Source organism: Geotrypetes seraphini, chromosome 7, assembly GCF_902459505.1.
Source record: "Geotrypetes seraphini chromosome 7, aGeoSer1.1, whole genome shotgun sequence".
Lineage (NCBI taxonomy): Eukaryota > Metazoa > Chordata > Amphibia > Gymnophiona > Dermophiidae > Geotrypetes > Geotrypetes seraphini.
In genome coordinates this window covers 193,055,191-193,069,131 of record NC_047090.1, presented here as the reverse complement: position 1 = coordinate 193,069,131, position 13,941 = coordinate 193,055,191, and the positions used below count along the sequence as shown (strand labels likewise).

At 46.1% G+C, this 13,941-nt stretch overlaps 1 protein-coding gene across 3 annotated transcripts in view; it reads right to left on the bottom strand.

The window, feature by feature from the left end:
* Positions 1-13,941, bottom strand: part of NEK9 (NIMA related kinase 9) — a 335,370-nt gene that overhangs the window by 303,019 nt on the left and 18,410 nt on the right. The gene's annotated exons all lie outside the window — the stretch shown is intronic.

The following is a 13,941-nucleotide window of genomic DNA, read 5'->3' as shown; positions in this document are numbered from 1 at the left end:
ATGTGAAAGTGAGCAATATACAGAAGCTGAGGAAGATAAGGCAGAATTACTTAACAAATATTTTTGTTCTTTGTTCACAGTTGAAGGGCTGCAGCCCTAACCACTAGGCCACTCCTCCGTTCCATACATAACATACAAACACTCCTGCTTTCCTGGGGTCTCCATTTTTATTTGATCATTCAGCATGTTCATCTAATTCCCCTTCTGGTCTTAAAATACAGTTTTCCCTCAAAATCTTTAGCCTTGCAAATGCCTCTAAAGTCCCTATTCCAGAGTCCTCCTTCGGCTGTCCCAATCACCACTATGCTCCACCAGCAAAGGTTCCCCCATTAGACCCATGGTACTCCATATTTCAGATTTCTCATGGTGACTTTTAGTTTTTTAATCTTTTACCTACCCCCGTTCCCTTATGTTTTTTCCAGTATTTGTTTTTCTATATATAATAGATGTAATCTTTGCCCTTCTTTCCCTCCCACTTCAAGTTTGTCTTGTCTTAAATTTGATGTTACTGAGTTTTAATTTGTATCTCTATATTTTATGCTTTTTTACTTATGTACATCGCTTTGTAAACAGATTCAGCGATAAATCAAATATTAATAAACCTTGAACCTTGACTTAATGAAGTAATAAGATTCCTCAGAACATTTCTTGGCAGATCTCTCACAAAAGGAGGAGGAAAGAAAGGATCGTATATAAGAATGTTTATGTGTGTGTCATATATATATATATATACAGAATTAAATAAGTGAAGACCTTAGTGAAGTGTTCAATTACCAGAATCTTCAGATTAACGTGAAATATAGAGCACTCACAATTATATATAATGTATAAATCTATATTAAAACAGAAGAAAAAGACCTCAATATACCCCAAAGATTCAATCAATTAGTTGAAATTATTTAGGGTTAAGGTATCATCATATACATACAGCCATGTGAAAAAATTAGGACACCCCATGAAATATTCAGGTTTTTCTTAAGAAATGTTCACATATCGACGTCCAATCTTTTTTTTATTTATCTCTGAAAAAGAAAGTGATGTAATTTCAGGTAAACAACAAAACTTTTCCTTGATTTACTCATGAAACAAAAGATAACCACACAAATGTGTATTTTAACTGAGGAATAAATTAGGACACCCTACACCCTAATAGCTAGTGTAACCTCCTTTGGCTGAAATAACTGCAGTGAGACGCTTCTTGTAGCCATCTAATAGTCTCTGACATCGGTCTGAGGAAAGTTTGGCCCACTCCTCAATGCAGAATTCTTTCAGCTGTGAGATGTTTGAGGGGTTTCTTGCATATACAACCCATTTCAAATCACCCCACAGCATCTCAATGGGATTAAGATCAGGGCTCTGGCTCAGCCACTCCAGGACTCTCCATTTCATAGTTTTCAGCCAGTCCTTGGTGGATTTACTGGTATGTTTTGGGTCACTGTCGTGTTGCAGGGTTCAGTTCAGCTTCAGCTTTTCTTACAGATGGTTTCACATGTTCCTCAAGCATCCTCTGATACATGGTAGAATTCATGGTGGATTCTATGATGGTGAGCTGGCCAGGTCCTGCTGCAGCAAAGCATCCACAAAGCATGACACTTCCACTTCCATGCTTCACAGCTGGTATGAGGTTCTTTTCCTGGAATGCTGTATTTGGTATACAGCGAAAACAAGAAGAGCCAAATTTCCACAGGAAAAGAACAGATCCAAACAAAGAGACTGTTCTTGGACCTTTGGTTATAATTTATTCAAAGTATTCTTGATAAAAATAATAAAAACTCTGTCCACATTTATCATAAGAGGACCCAACACGGGCCTTATTTCGGCTAAACACGTCTTCCTCAGGGATCCTAGGGTATGAATTTCAAAAGATGTGTATTAGTCTGAGTGTATATGAATGCTGTAAATAAATGGTGTCCAATAAGGAAAAATTATGTTCTTACCTGTTAATTTTCTTTCCTTTAGACGCAACAGATGAATCCAGAGAACAATGGGATAGCACACATCTACCAGCAGGCGGAGATAGAGAAACTGATTGACAGGTGGTCTTATTGGCTGGCACGCCTCCTGCATCTCCAGTATTGCTCCTTGCCCAAGCATTCTTAACCATCCATATGCTCAGCATTTAAAAAACTTTTTTCCCATAACAAATTTCAAAAGGTAACAATCCAGAATACAACTATCAAGAACAACAGACTGCGAAAGTTGAAAAAGAAAAAACCGACAGTCAATATCCAGAAAGGGTGGGGCTCTGGATTCATCTGCTGTGTCTAAAGGAAAGAAAATTAACAGGTAAGAACATAATTTTTCCTTCCTTAGCAACAGCAGCAGATGAATCCAGAGACCAATGGGATGTAGCAACGCAATCCTCAATCTGGGTGTGAAGAAAACGCAGCCTCCGCAACAACCGAAGCACCAAACGCAGCCTCCGCATCCAACCACCACCACATCCAACCGGTAAGGCTGAGATAAAGTATTCTTGGAAGACCAATTAGCCACATGACAAAACTCCTCCAAGGAAAAAACCTCTGGACCGAGGCCAAGCAGCCGCCATTACTCCGGATGAATGGTCAGGAAGTGATTCCGCCAACCGCTTCCCTGCCATCAAGTAAGCGCAAAGAATGGCTTCTAGGGCCCATCGATCAATGGAGACTATGGATGCTGCCATACATTTGTCGCATCCCTCGAAGAATACGAGGTGAAGAAAAGCTCACCTCCCCAGTCCTCCTCCCAGGAAGAAAAAAGGAAAGTGAGAGCGGCAGAAAAGAAAGGATGACACCACCGAGAAAGAAATAGTGGTACAGTCCGAACCGACACCCCAGAATTTGTAAGGCAGAAAAAAGAACCCCCGCCTTACCCAGCCTGGAGATCTCACCTTAATACAAAGAGCTGGAACGCTTAAGCAAATAGGACCCAATGTCCAGGATGTAGAAGAATTAACTACTACTACCCCCTCCTATCTAAACAACCGCTTAAACCAAATCTCCACCTCAAGACACAGAAGAACCTCGAACCCTTTCGCCTTCCCCCCACTCAAAGGCACACAACGCAAGAAAATGTTTGACAACCTTCTGGCAACACAAGCAGCAAAAATCAACCATTCCATCTCCAATCTTATGACAATATCAGACAACTTCAAAACATTCAGAAAAGAAATCAAAACCCTGCTTTTCAAAAAATTCATCCAAATATCTTAACCCCTCCTCTTTTACCTCCAGAAGATTCACCTACCTTCAGATAACCTTCCCCCAAATTACCCACCTTAACACCGTCCAATTAAACAAATACCATAAATAGATTGTAACCTACCCTCTCTAACTGCATTCCATATGTATTTTTCATACAGTTCTTCACTGTCAGTTTAATTTCCATCCTATAAATTCACATAGAATTTTTCTTTTTTCAACCATCTTTATTTTCTCTTCTTTATTAATTTCCAGGTACTTTAGTTAGATTGTGAGCCTTCGGGACAGTAAGGGAATTTTTTAAGTACCTTCTTACTTCTCATTTATAATCTTAATGTATATTTTCTTCAAACCGCTTAGAACCTAACGGATGTAGCGGTATATAAGAAATAAATTACATTACATTAATATTTCTAAAGCGCTGAAAGGCGAAAACAGTGCAGTACATTGCAACATACAACAGACGGTCCATGCCCAGAATTTGCGGTGAGCAAGTCTATCTAAACCCATTTCCTATCCTGTAAAATGATGCGCTGACAGAAGAGGAAGACTAGATTCCACCCATTGAATTAGAACCATTACTTTACTCGCTAAATGAGAACATCACATACTTTCCGGGCTGTAGGGGAATACCACAGTGATAACACTGTCCCAAAAGACCAACATCGTCATTCCGGAAGAATGGTCTGAAACTCCTGAAACGGTAGTCTGACCGTGCTTCAGTCCAGAAGAAGGAACGAGTACCGACTCCTCGCCCGAAGAATTGAAGGCACTGAGCCCCCCAACCTGATAGCCTGGGATGTATGGCGATTTGGAGCCAGTCTAGCAAAGACCGAGGCATGCCTTTGACAAGATTAATCCCGCTGAGCCACCAAATAATATTGAGCGATACTTGAGGAGCCTACTAGAAACCACAATTGGAGCCTTGAGATACAGGGAACCACCAGAACAAAAGCGACCGCTTCAGCGCTCTCATGGGAAAGTGAGCCGAAGTTCCCAGTGGATACACCCCCACAGATCCTAGAACCTGTACAGAATCCCATACTCTTGTTCTTGGTGACAGAAGAAGGCAAACCTGAGACTGGAATCTGTCGCCCCAGACTCTGGGAAGAAACACATTCCTCTCTGATATTCCAATAATTAGTACAGGAGAAAAGAGCTCATTGGAAATTTGAAGATTCACCTCCAAAGAATTGAAGAAAACAAGTTCAAATAAAATAAATCACCCGTTAGTGTCTGACGAAGTGACCTAGGTGCAAGACATCCGAATCAAGCAGTCGTCTAAGAAAGAAAGTACCTGAATCTCCTGGTTGCGTCAGAACGCCACGACTGCCCACATTGTCTAAAATGTTCATGGAGCCAGGGCTCGTTCAAATGGCATCAGCCGAACTGATAGGGCTGCTAAGGATGTCACAGCGAATACCCCGGTGATGTGACGGCCATATGGGGATATGCAAGTAGACCCCTGTGAGACCAAGCTCTGTAAAGAACTCTCACTGTAGCCCCGCTGTAATAATCAATCTCACAATTTACTTTCAGAAATATCTATCCTTGAGAAACTAATCAACCCATAGGAGATTCAGCCACTGACCGACCGAAACCCCCTTTATGGACACTACGAAGAAAACTGAATAACTTCCTTTACTACTTTGTTCTGGAGGAACAGGAACAACCGTCCCGTGTTCCAGGAAGCCTTGAAGGGGATCTTGCACCCATATCACCTTAGGCTGCTCAATATACAGCGAGCCTTAGAAAGAATCAAGAAAGGTAGAAGAGGATTCAAAGTTGATTAGACATTCTCTCTTCCCCCCCCCTTCCACAAGAAATCTAATATGTCGACAGACCCCACGCGAATGACACATGGGAGGTCGGGGAACGAGCTGGACGAGAGGTGCAAGTTCTGTATAAAAGAAAGAACTGACCTGAGAAAACTCCAGATTTGCGGTGCAAGAAAGAAGAGGAGAAGAAAACGGCCAACCAGGACCATACAGATCTGAAAACAGGGTCGTGACGGCTAGGAGTAAAAACAACTCCACAAAAGTTGCTCCCCAATACCAATGGCTCTTAAAGTAAAGACACCCTAAGGGAAAAGTAGAAACTGAATACAGTGCCCCAAGATAAAGTATATGTACCTGGATGTCTGAAAGATAAGACACCTATTCCAAAAGAGAAACTTCAGGGAGGATTCAAACTGACATACAGCCCTGGCTCCTCCCACTGAGAGCCACCTAGTTCCTGGTTGCAAGATGAAATGAACCCCCCGAATAACTATGCAAACAGGGAAAAAAAGGGGGGCTGCGAATCATACATCAGGAGAAGACGGTAGCCTCATAAGTCTGTATAGTATCCTGTAAAACTCAGGACCGTGCATCACTCCTGAAACAAATAAAACCTAGTCCTGCCCGTTGGAAAAGGCAAGGCGCCACCCGGCTACCCCACTCCCTCCGTAGAGTACAGCCCAACAGGAAACCTAGCACTCTAGGACGATAAATTATTTCTATAGCGCTAGCAGACACCAGCAGCGTGGCCCCAAGGCGCAAAGAAGAGGAAAACAGACAAACTGTAAAAACCTCACCATACAGGGGCCCCAGGAGAGAGGAGGATAGATCCGAACCAAGATCCGGTTATCCCCCCTGCCGCTGATATCCCTCAGCGGCAATTTGACTGCTGCCACCACAGTGCAGGAACAAGCCGCAACCTAGGAGCCAAGCACGCAATGGTTCTCCCTCTCCCTCAGGCAATTCAGGATGACTCCCATGCTAGAAAAAGTAGAGAGGCCCAAACAACAGCCTCGGGAGAGAGTCCAACTGCTGCATTATTGGTAACTGCAACCCTCAGATGCGGCTATGTCCAGAAACAGGGAGACCGCGGTATGCGCTGTGTGAAGTGAGATGCCAAAACAGACTCAAAGAACGCCGCAGCGCTCCCGCCAGTGTTGGAGCACAAGCGCGAGCCTCCGGCTCGCTGACAGGCACTGGTTCTACAAACAGTGATCATCTGGTCAACTGAAACACAGCCGCGGTACACGCTGTGCAAATGGCAGCCTCAGTGAACAGGTTGCTTTGCAGAATCAGATTCTTCCAAGGCAGAACTACTAAACGAATACTTCTGCTCAGTCTTCACCTGTGAAGCACCAGGAGCTGGTCCACAGCCAGAAAGACCCGTTTCAAGATTTTGAGTTTACGCCCAGTAGCGTCTACTACGAACTATCAAGACTCAAAGTAAACAAAGCCATGGGACCGGACAACCTACACCTCAGGGTGCTTAGGGAATTAAGTGAAGTCCTGGCGGAACCATTATCCGTGCTTTTCAATCTTTCCCTACGCCAACGTAATCCCACTCCACAAAAAGGGCTGCAGGACAGAGACAGCAAACTACAGACCAGTGAGTCTCACGTCTATAGTGTGCAAGCTCATGGAAACACTGATCAAACGGAATCTTGACACAATCCTAGATGAGGAAAACCTACGTGATCCCCACCAACACGGATTCACCCAGGGTAGATCCTGCCAATCTAATCTAATCAGCTTTTTTGACTGGGTTACTAGACAACTGGATGCCGGAGAGTCACTGGACATGGTATATTTGGACTTCAGTAAAGATTTTGATAGCGTCCCACACCGAAGGTTATTGAACAAGCTGAGATCGATAGGATTAGGGGACACTCTAACTACATGGGTTGGGAATTGGCTGAACGGTAGACTTCAGAGGGTGGTGGTAAACGGTACCCCATCCAAAACGTCAGATGTGATCAGTGGAGTGCTGCAGGGCTCGGTCTTGGGCCCGATTCTTTTCAACTTGTTCATAAGAGATATGACGCAAGGACTTAGAGGAAGGGTATCACTGTTCGCCAATGACGCCAAACTTTGCAACATAGTAGGTAAAAGCATTTTACCTGATAATATGACGCAGGACCTACTGCTACTGGAACGATGGTCAGCAACTTGGCAGCTAGGCTTCAATGCTAAAAAATGTAAGGTAATGCACCTGGGTAAGAGAAACCCACGCAGAACTTATGTACTAAATGGTGAGACCTTGGTCAGGACCACTGCGGAACGTGATCTAGGGGTGATCATTAGTGATGACATGAAGGCTGCCAATCAAGTGGAGAAGGCTTCCTCCAGGGCAAGACAAATGATGGGTCATATCCGTAGGGGTTTTGTCAGCAGAAGACCTGAAGTCATGATGCCGTTATACAGATCCTTGGTGAGGCCTCATTTGGAGTATTGTGTTCAATTCTGGAGACCACACTACCGGAAGGATGTGCTGAGTATCGAGTCAGTCCAGCGAATGGCCACCAGGATGGTCTTGGGGCTCAAGGATCTCACGTATGAAGAAAGACTGAATAAATTGCGGCTGTACTCACTTGAGGAACGAAGAGAGAGAGGAGACATGATTGAAATGTTTAAGTACATCACGGGACGTATCGAGTCGGAAGATGACATCTTCTGTCTCATGGGACCCTCGACCACCAGAGGGCATCCGCTGAAAATCAGGGGAGGGAAGTTTCATAGCGACTCCAGAAAGTACTTCTTCACCGAAAGAGTGGTGGATCATTGGAACAAACTCCCACTGCAGGTGATTGAGGCCAGCAGCGTGTCAGATTTTAAGAGAAAATGGGATACTCAAGTAGGATCTCTAAGGGAGTGAATTCAGGGGGGTGGGTATTTGGAATGGGCAGACTTGGTGGGCTATAGCCCTTTTCTGCCATCATTTTCTATGTTTCTATGTTGCCACTACGAGGACTCTCCCGCCCACGCATGAGAACAAGCTCGCGCCTCCCGCACACGGGAAGGCACCAGCTTGTTCAACTGTGCCCAAAACACATATCTGGAGCCCTCCATCGAAACATTTCCACACATTCCAAAAGTCTGAGAAATAAATCATCTATTTGTTGAACTACGCGACCGCACAGCTGCAGTTTCCACAGAAATACCAAACCAACAACAAAACCCGCAGTTCTAAGACAACTTCAAACTAAACTCACAGCTCCAATACCATCAGAAAATATAACCCGCAGTCGCAATATAAAAAGAAATACTCACAACCTGATGGACAGAGCTGGCAGACGTCGGTAGACACCGGTTGAGCACCACTGACAGGGCACAATCATATATAGCAAAAGTGGTCTCTGTTGCTTTTTTTTTTGTAAGGGAAAGAAGAAAAAATAGAGACCCAGATAGACCCTCTATCACTGGAGGGTGGGTGAGGCAGGGACCTGAGGGGGCCCAGGTGTGACCCCTAAAACCGGCACCATTCAGCCGGACACCCCTGTCTCACTGAAGAGAAAAAAACTCAACAGGAGAAAAGCATATTACAGCCACAGCCAGAATCCAGGAGCTAGTTGAATAGCGACCATCACTTGCTGGGAGATAGAGCATACTGGAGATGCAGGAGGCGTGCCAGCCAATAAGATCACCTGTCAATCAGTTTCTCTATCTCCACCTGCTGGTAGATGTGTGCGATCCCATTGGTCTCTGGATTCATCTGCTGCTGTTGCTAAGGAAAATGGGAGTTACAAAAAACAGTGAGATACACAAAGAGAGCCGTGTGCGCATGTGATTGATGAAGAGGCATTAAAGTGCTAAATGAAAACCCATGGTGTCCATGTTGACGAGTTGTGAATTATTACAATGAACATTTGTGCATACAAAATTGAAAAGTGAATGGGAAGTCAAAAAAAGTGTGAAGTGGCTGGGAAGTTACAAAAAGGTACTGATTACATACAAAGATGTAATGATACAGTCTTTGGCAGATGTGGAGAAAAGTCTTGAAACCAAATACAAGATAAAACGGAAAACAATCAAATATCGTAAATACAAAAAAATGTGTCAACACTAGTGTGTGTTGTATACTTAATAAAAAGCTAAGCTAACAAGCACAATGAGTATAGTAGAGCTAGCGAAACACAACTTTAAACCCGTATCTCCAACCATATCTTAAGCCAGCCTAAAAAAACTGAGAAATAAACTGGGAATTAAACAAGGGAAACTAAACAATAAGGCTTGACTTCCAGGAAGACAACAGCCAGACTGCTTAAACTTGGAAGGGTACTACAATGCTAAGATACTAGAGAAAAAAACTGAGCTAAAAGTAAGCAGAATGCATAGATCAATCATAACCTCCTCATGGTGAGACGCCGATGAAAAACTAAAGACTAGGAACTTGGGGCCGGTGTAAAGCCAGAGACATCGAGTAACAAGGAGCTCACGAACCGCCTTTAAATGCTCAGTGCACGGAGCCTTAACTGTCAAAAAGCATAATGCAAACAGGAGAAACTAGGGAACAGACAAGGATACCAAGGGCTGGATTCACTAACCCTCCAGTCCGATCAGTGTGTGACTAGAGACAGGCCGACCGATTCCCCAACCATCTATGCAAATGGGGCGATCAGAGGCACGCCCCCAATAGACTGCACAGATCACTGTAACCCTGACAGTAGTGACAGGAAAAGCAGCCTCCTGTCACAGCTGTCAGGGCATCTGCTGGCTTTTTAAATCGCCTTTAGTGAATTCAGGGATACTAGGTATAAGGTCTAGGTCAGAAAAAGATTACAATCAGGAAAAATAGCCTGATTTAAAAAAAAATTAACCCCCCCCTCCTGACAAGTGCCCCTTCTACTCTCCCTCCCTGAACCAAAAAAAAAAAAAAAAAAATCGACCCGATGCGAGGGTCCCACTCCCAACTGGCCCAGTGCACCACCCTCCAACCGGCCCAACGCACCCCGACCGGCCCACCCCTGGTCGGGCCTGGCCCGGTCAGCTTGGACCCAACCCCCTTACTCCCTGTACCTTGCAAATATAGTTAGGAGCAGGAGGGGTGCCTGGTCCCTCCTGTTCTTTAGGCGTCACCTCCAGTTATTTTCGGGAGCAGGAGGAAGCGCAAAGTCCTCCTGCTTCTGTTGCTCTGCCAGGTCCGCAATACAATACGAGCCTTAGGCCACACTCCGGTGCATCATGTGATGCACAGGGAGGGGCCTAAGGCCCTGATTGGCTGAGGGGCCTCGGGCGCCTCAGCCAATCAGGGACTTCCTTAGGGAGAAATCTAAGGAATGTTTGTTTATGGCCAATCAGGGACTTCCTTAGAATCCTCCCTATGGAAGTCCCTGATTGGCTGAGGTGCCCCAGGCCCCTCAGCCAATCAGGGCCTTAGGCCCCTACCCCTTGCACCCCTCCTGCTCTCAACTATATTTTCAAGGTATGGGGAGGAAGGGGGGTGAGTCCAGGCAGGCAGGCAGGCCCGACCAGGGGTGGGCCAGTCGGGGGTGCGGTGGGCCGGTCGGGGGAGCACCCCTCTTACTTCCAACTTTTACGTATGGGGAGGGGGGGGGTCGGGCAATTTATGACTATCCTGCTCTCTGCCGCCCTTCCCCGTAGTGCAGCCCCGTTTTAAAACCACGGACTCGCACAGCGGGGAAGGGCGGCAGAGAGCAGGATAGTCAGAGGAGCCAGTAGTCAAGGCAGTTTTAGAGAGGAGGAGAGTTGGGGGAACCAGGGCAGGCAGAGAGCAGGAGAGTCGGAGCAGAAGAGCAGGAAGAGTCGGGGGAGCTAGAGAGAGTTGGGGTAGGCAGAGAGAGCAGGGGAGCCAGAAAGAAGAGTGGGGGCAAAGCTGTTTTTTACACAAGCAACTGGTCCTCACCAGTCACTTGTTCTTGAACAGCCAGCCAGTCGGTGTGTAGGGAAAAAAGTTTTGTGAATCGCGTCCTTCCTGCTTTGCATGCTTTGCTTTCCCCTCATTTGCATGCACGGATCGGGATGGGATCGCTACACAGGTTAGTGAATCGGGTCGGAGGGACATCAGGTCACAAACCGATCGGTACAAGATCGGTTTGCTTAGTGAATCTAGCCCTAAGTCTAAATGAAATTAAATAACCACTTCCCAAATGTGAAAGCTGAAATGATGAGTGCAAAATTGCAGTGCTGAGAACAGTACTGAGGCAATGAAAAAACGCCGCAGGAAAGGCAATGAAAAAACGCTGCAGGAAGATGAAAGTATAAGTAAAAAGAAGATAGTGAAGTGGATCATTCCCATTGGTCTAAATTCAAGTGCAGCTTTGCTTAGGGAAATCAGAACAGAAAAAGAACTTATTAATAGGGACATGAGACCGTGAGAGGCAACGTGAAGGGTCACTATCGAAAGATTAGGTTACTTACCTCAGCTAATCTTCTTTCTTGTAAATAGACTCTGGAATCTTCACCAGCGAGTTTGTGTATCCTCTCTAGCTCTGAGCTGCAGGCACTCCAAATTAAACCTTTAGCCCCTCCCTAGGTATATACATCCTGTCACGTGCCTTAAAATTCCAGTCTGTACAAAAGCCAGGGAGACCTAAGAGAGGGGTACAGGGACTCCCTGCTCCATGTCAATTCTGCTCAGGAGAAACAAAACAGAACAATTAGTGGCCAACAGCCAAACATTGCATAACTTTAAATTGGAACAATGTCAAAGAATAGTATAATATTGAAAAAGAAACACAGCCTGAGTGCACAGACGGGGTTACCACTCAGGGATCCCACATAGAAGGGACCAGAAGGGAGTCTCATGGAGGCTGGGAAAGACAGACATTCACTTACCAGGTACTGTCAGGCGGCCTGCAAATCGGACAGAAGAGATGGGCGCGTGTGAAGATTCCAGAGTCTATTTACAAGAAAGAAGATTAGCAGAGATAAGTAACCTAATCTTTCGTTCTTGTACAATAAACTCTGGAATCTTCAACAGCGGGACGTATCAAAGCAGTCCCAGCACATCAGGTAGGGCCTGATAAGCCTGCCACCAAGACAGAAGCCCCCAAAACAGCATCTTGTTTAGCCGCCACATCAAGTCTGTAAACCTTGGTAAAGGCAGGAATCCAGGCCCAAGTGGCCGCTCTGCAAATCGTCTCAGGAAAAACAGCGGAAGACTCGGCCGAAGAGAAAGCCATTCCTCTGGTAGAGAGAGCCCTCACCATTTAGAGGTGGAAGCCATGGAAGCAGGCCGACCCTGCCAGGACAATCAGATGGTCCGAAAGACGGTAGTAATCGGAGGCCGCCAGGTATCTCAGAAGGAGACACCAGACATCCATAGAACGCACCATCCGGCCTGGAACATAGATCGAAGGCAGGCAACTGAACTTTTTGACTGACAAGGAACAGGGAAACCACCTTTGAGAGAAAGGCCATCTGAACGGCAGAAAACCACAGAATCTGAGATGCGGAAAAAGGAACTCGGCCCTAAAAAGCCTGAAATGCAGACTCTGTACATGCGGAAGGGACCGCTACAAGAAATACGGTCCTGATGGAAAGATGTTTCAGAGAGATCTGATCCAGGGGTTCGTAGGGCGGACTAGCCATTGAAAGCTGAACCAAAGACAAATCCCACAAGGGATAAGGCTTCCTGAAAGGAGGTCGCAGCCTCCCCGCCCCCCACAAGAAGCGTACAACGTCCGGAGAGATGCCAGAGAACCCCTGAGAGCAGCGGGATCCCAACACGAAAGTCCCGCAACTAGACATGGAGCGAAGACAATGCCAACCTGCAGGAAGTCAAGGGCATGAGCAACGGAGGGGCCAAGGAATCTACCCGAGCCCTCGCACAGCAAACCTGGAAACACCTCCAGGGCTGGGCAAAGCTAGACACAGCAGAATTCCAGTCACTCCAAAGGAGTGTAGAGATAACCACAGAAAAATAGTCCCGAGCGGGCAAAGCCACGCGCTCAAGAGCCAAGCCATAAGCCCCAAAGCAGACCAAAACTCGGAGCGCTATGGGTCCTGCGAAAACCACCTCTGGGGACAGAGAAGCTGCAGCCCCCGGTCCCCGTGCAACCATGTATATCATGTTCTCCAAGGCCAACTGGGGCCACCTGGAGCACCAGGCCCAACCAGAGCAACCAGCCCCTTGCTGCCGACCTGTCTGCGTTGGCTGAAGAATCTGACCGCCTTCTGGAGCCAGGCGGATAATAATAACAACAATAATTTTATTCTTATATACCGCCAAAGCCATAGTAGTTCGAGGTGGTTTACAATGAGAAGAGCTGGACAATCAGCGAAATAATTACAATGAAAGTCGCCGAATACATGTAGGTAATCAGAGAAAGGGAGAAAGTCAGAGTATTAGACACAAAGTAGGGTCATCGAGTACATGTAGGTAGAATACAGAGATAAGGCTATACGAGTTCTTAGGTTACAAATCAGTTAAACAAGTTTATTTTGACTAGTTTTCTAAAGCTAAGGTAGGATGAGGAGTGCTTAATGATGTTACCCAGCCAATTTCGAATGCCATCCTGGACAAGGACCCATCTCCTGGATCCAGAATCAGACAACTGAGAAAGTCTGCCTAAACGGTGTCCATGTCGACCACTTGGGCCGCGAACAAGGTCACCTGATACTTCCCCCCTCCAAGAAAAGAACATCTGAGCCACCAGACTCAGCAGGGGACAATGTGCGATCCCCCTAGACGGTTGCAGTCAGAGAACACCGAACCGCCCTCTGATGAAGAAAGTTGAACCCGCAAGAGGAACAGCCGGAGTGAACAAAGTTCCAGGTGATGGATGGAACATCTGCGCTCCAGCGGCATCCACCGGCCCTGCGCCAGGACAGTTTTGCAAATTGCCCCTCAACCGGACAGGCTCGAGTCCATCATCAGGGTCACCCAGGCCACTCAGAGGAAGCCCTCTGTCTAGCGTCACAGGAGGTAGCCATCACCATCATAATAATAATAATAACAACAGTTTATATACCGCAGAACCGTGAAGTTCTATGCAGTTTACAATGATTAGAAATGTTACAGATTG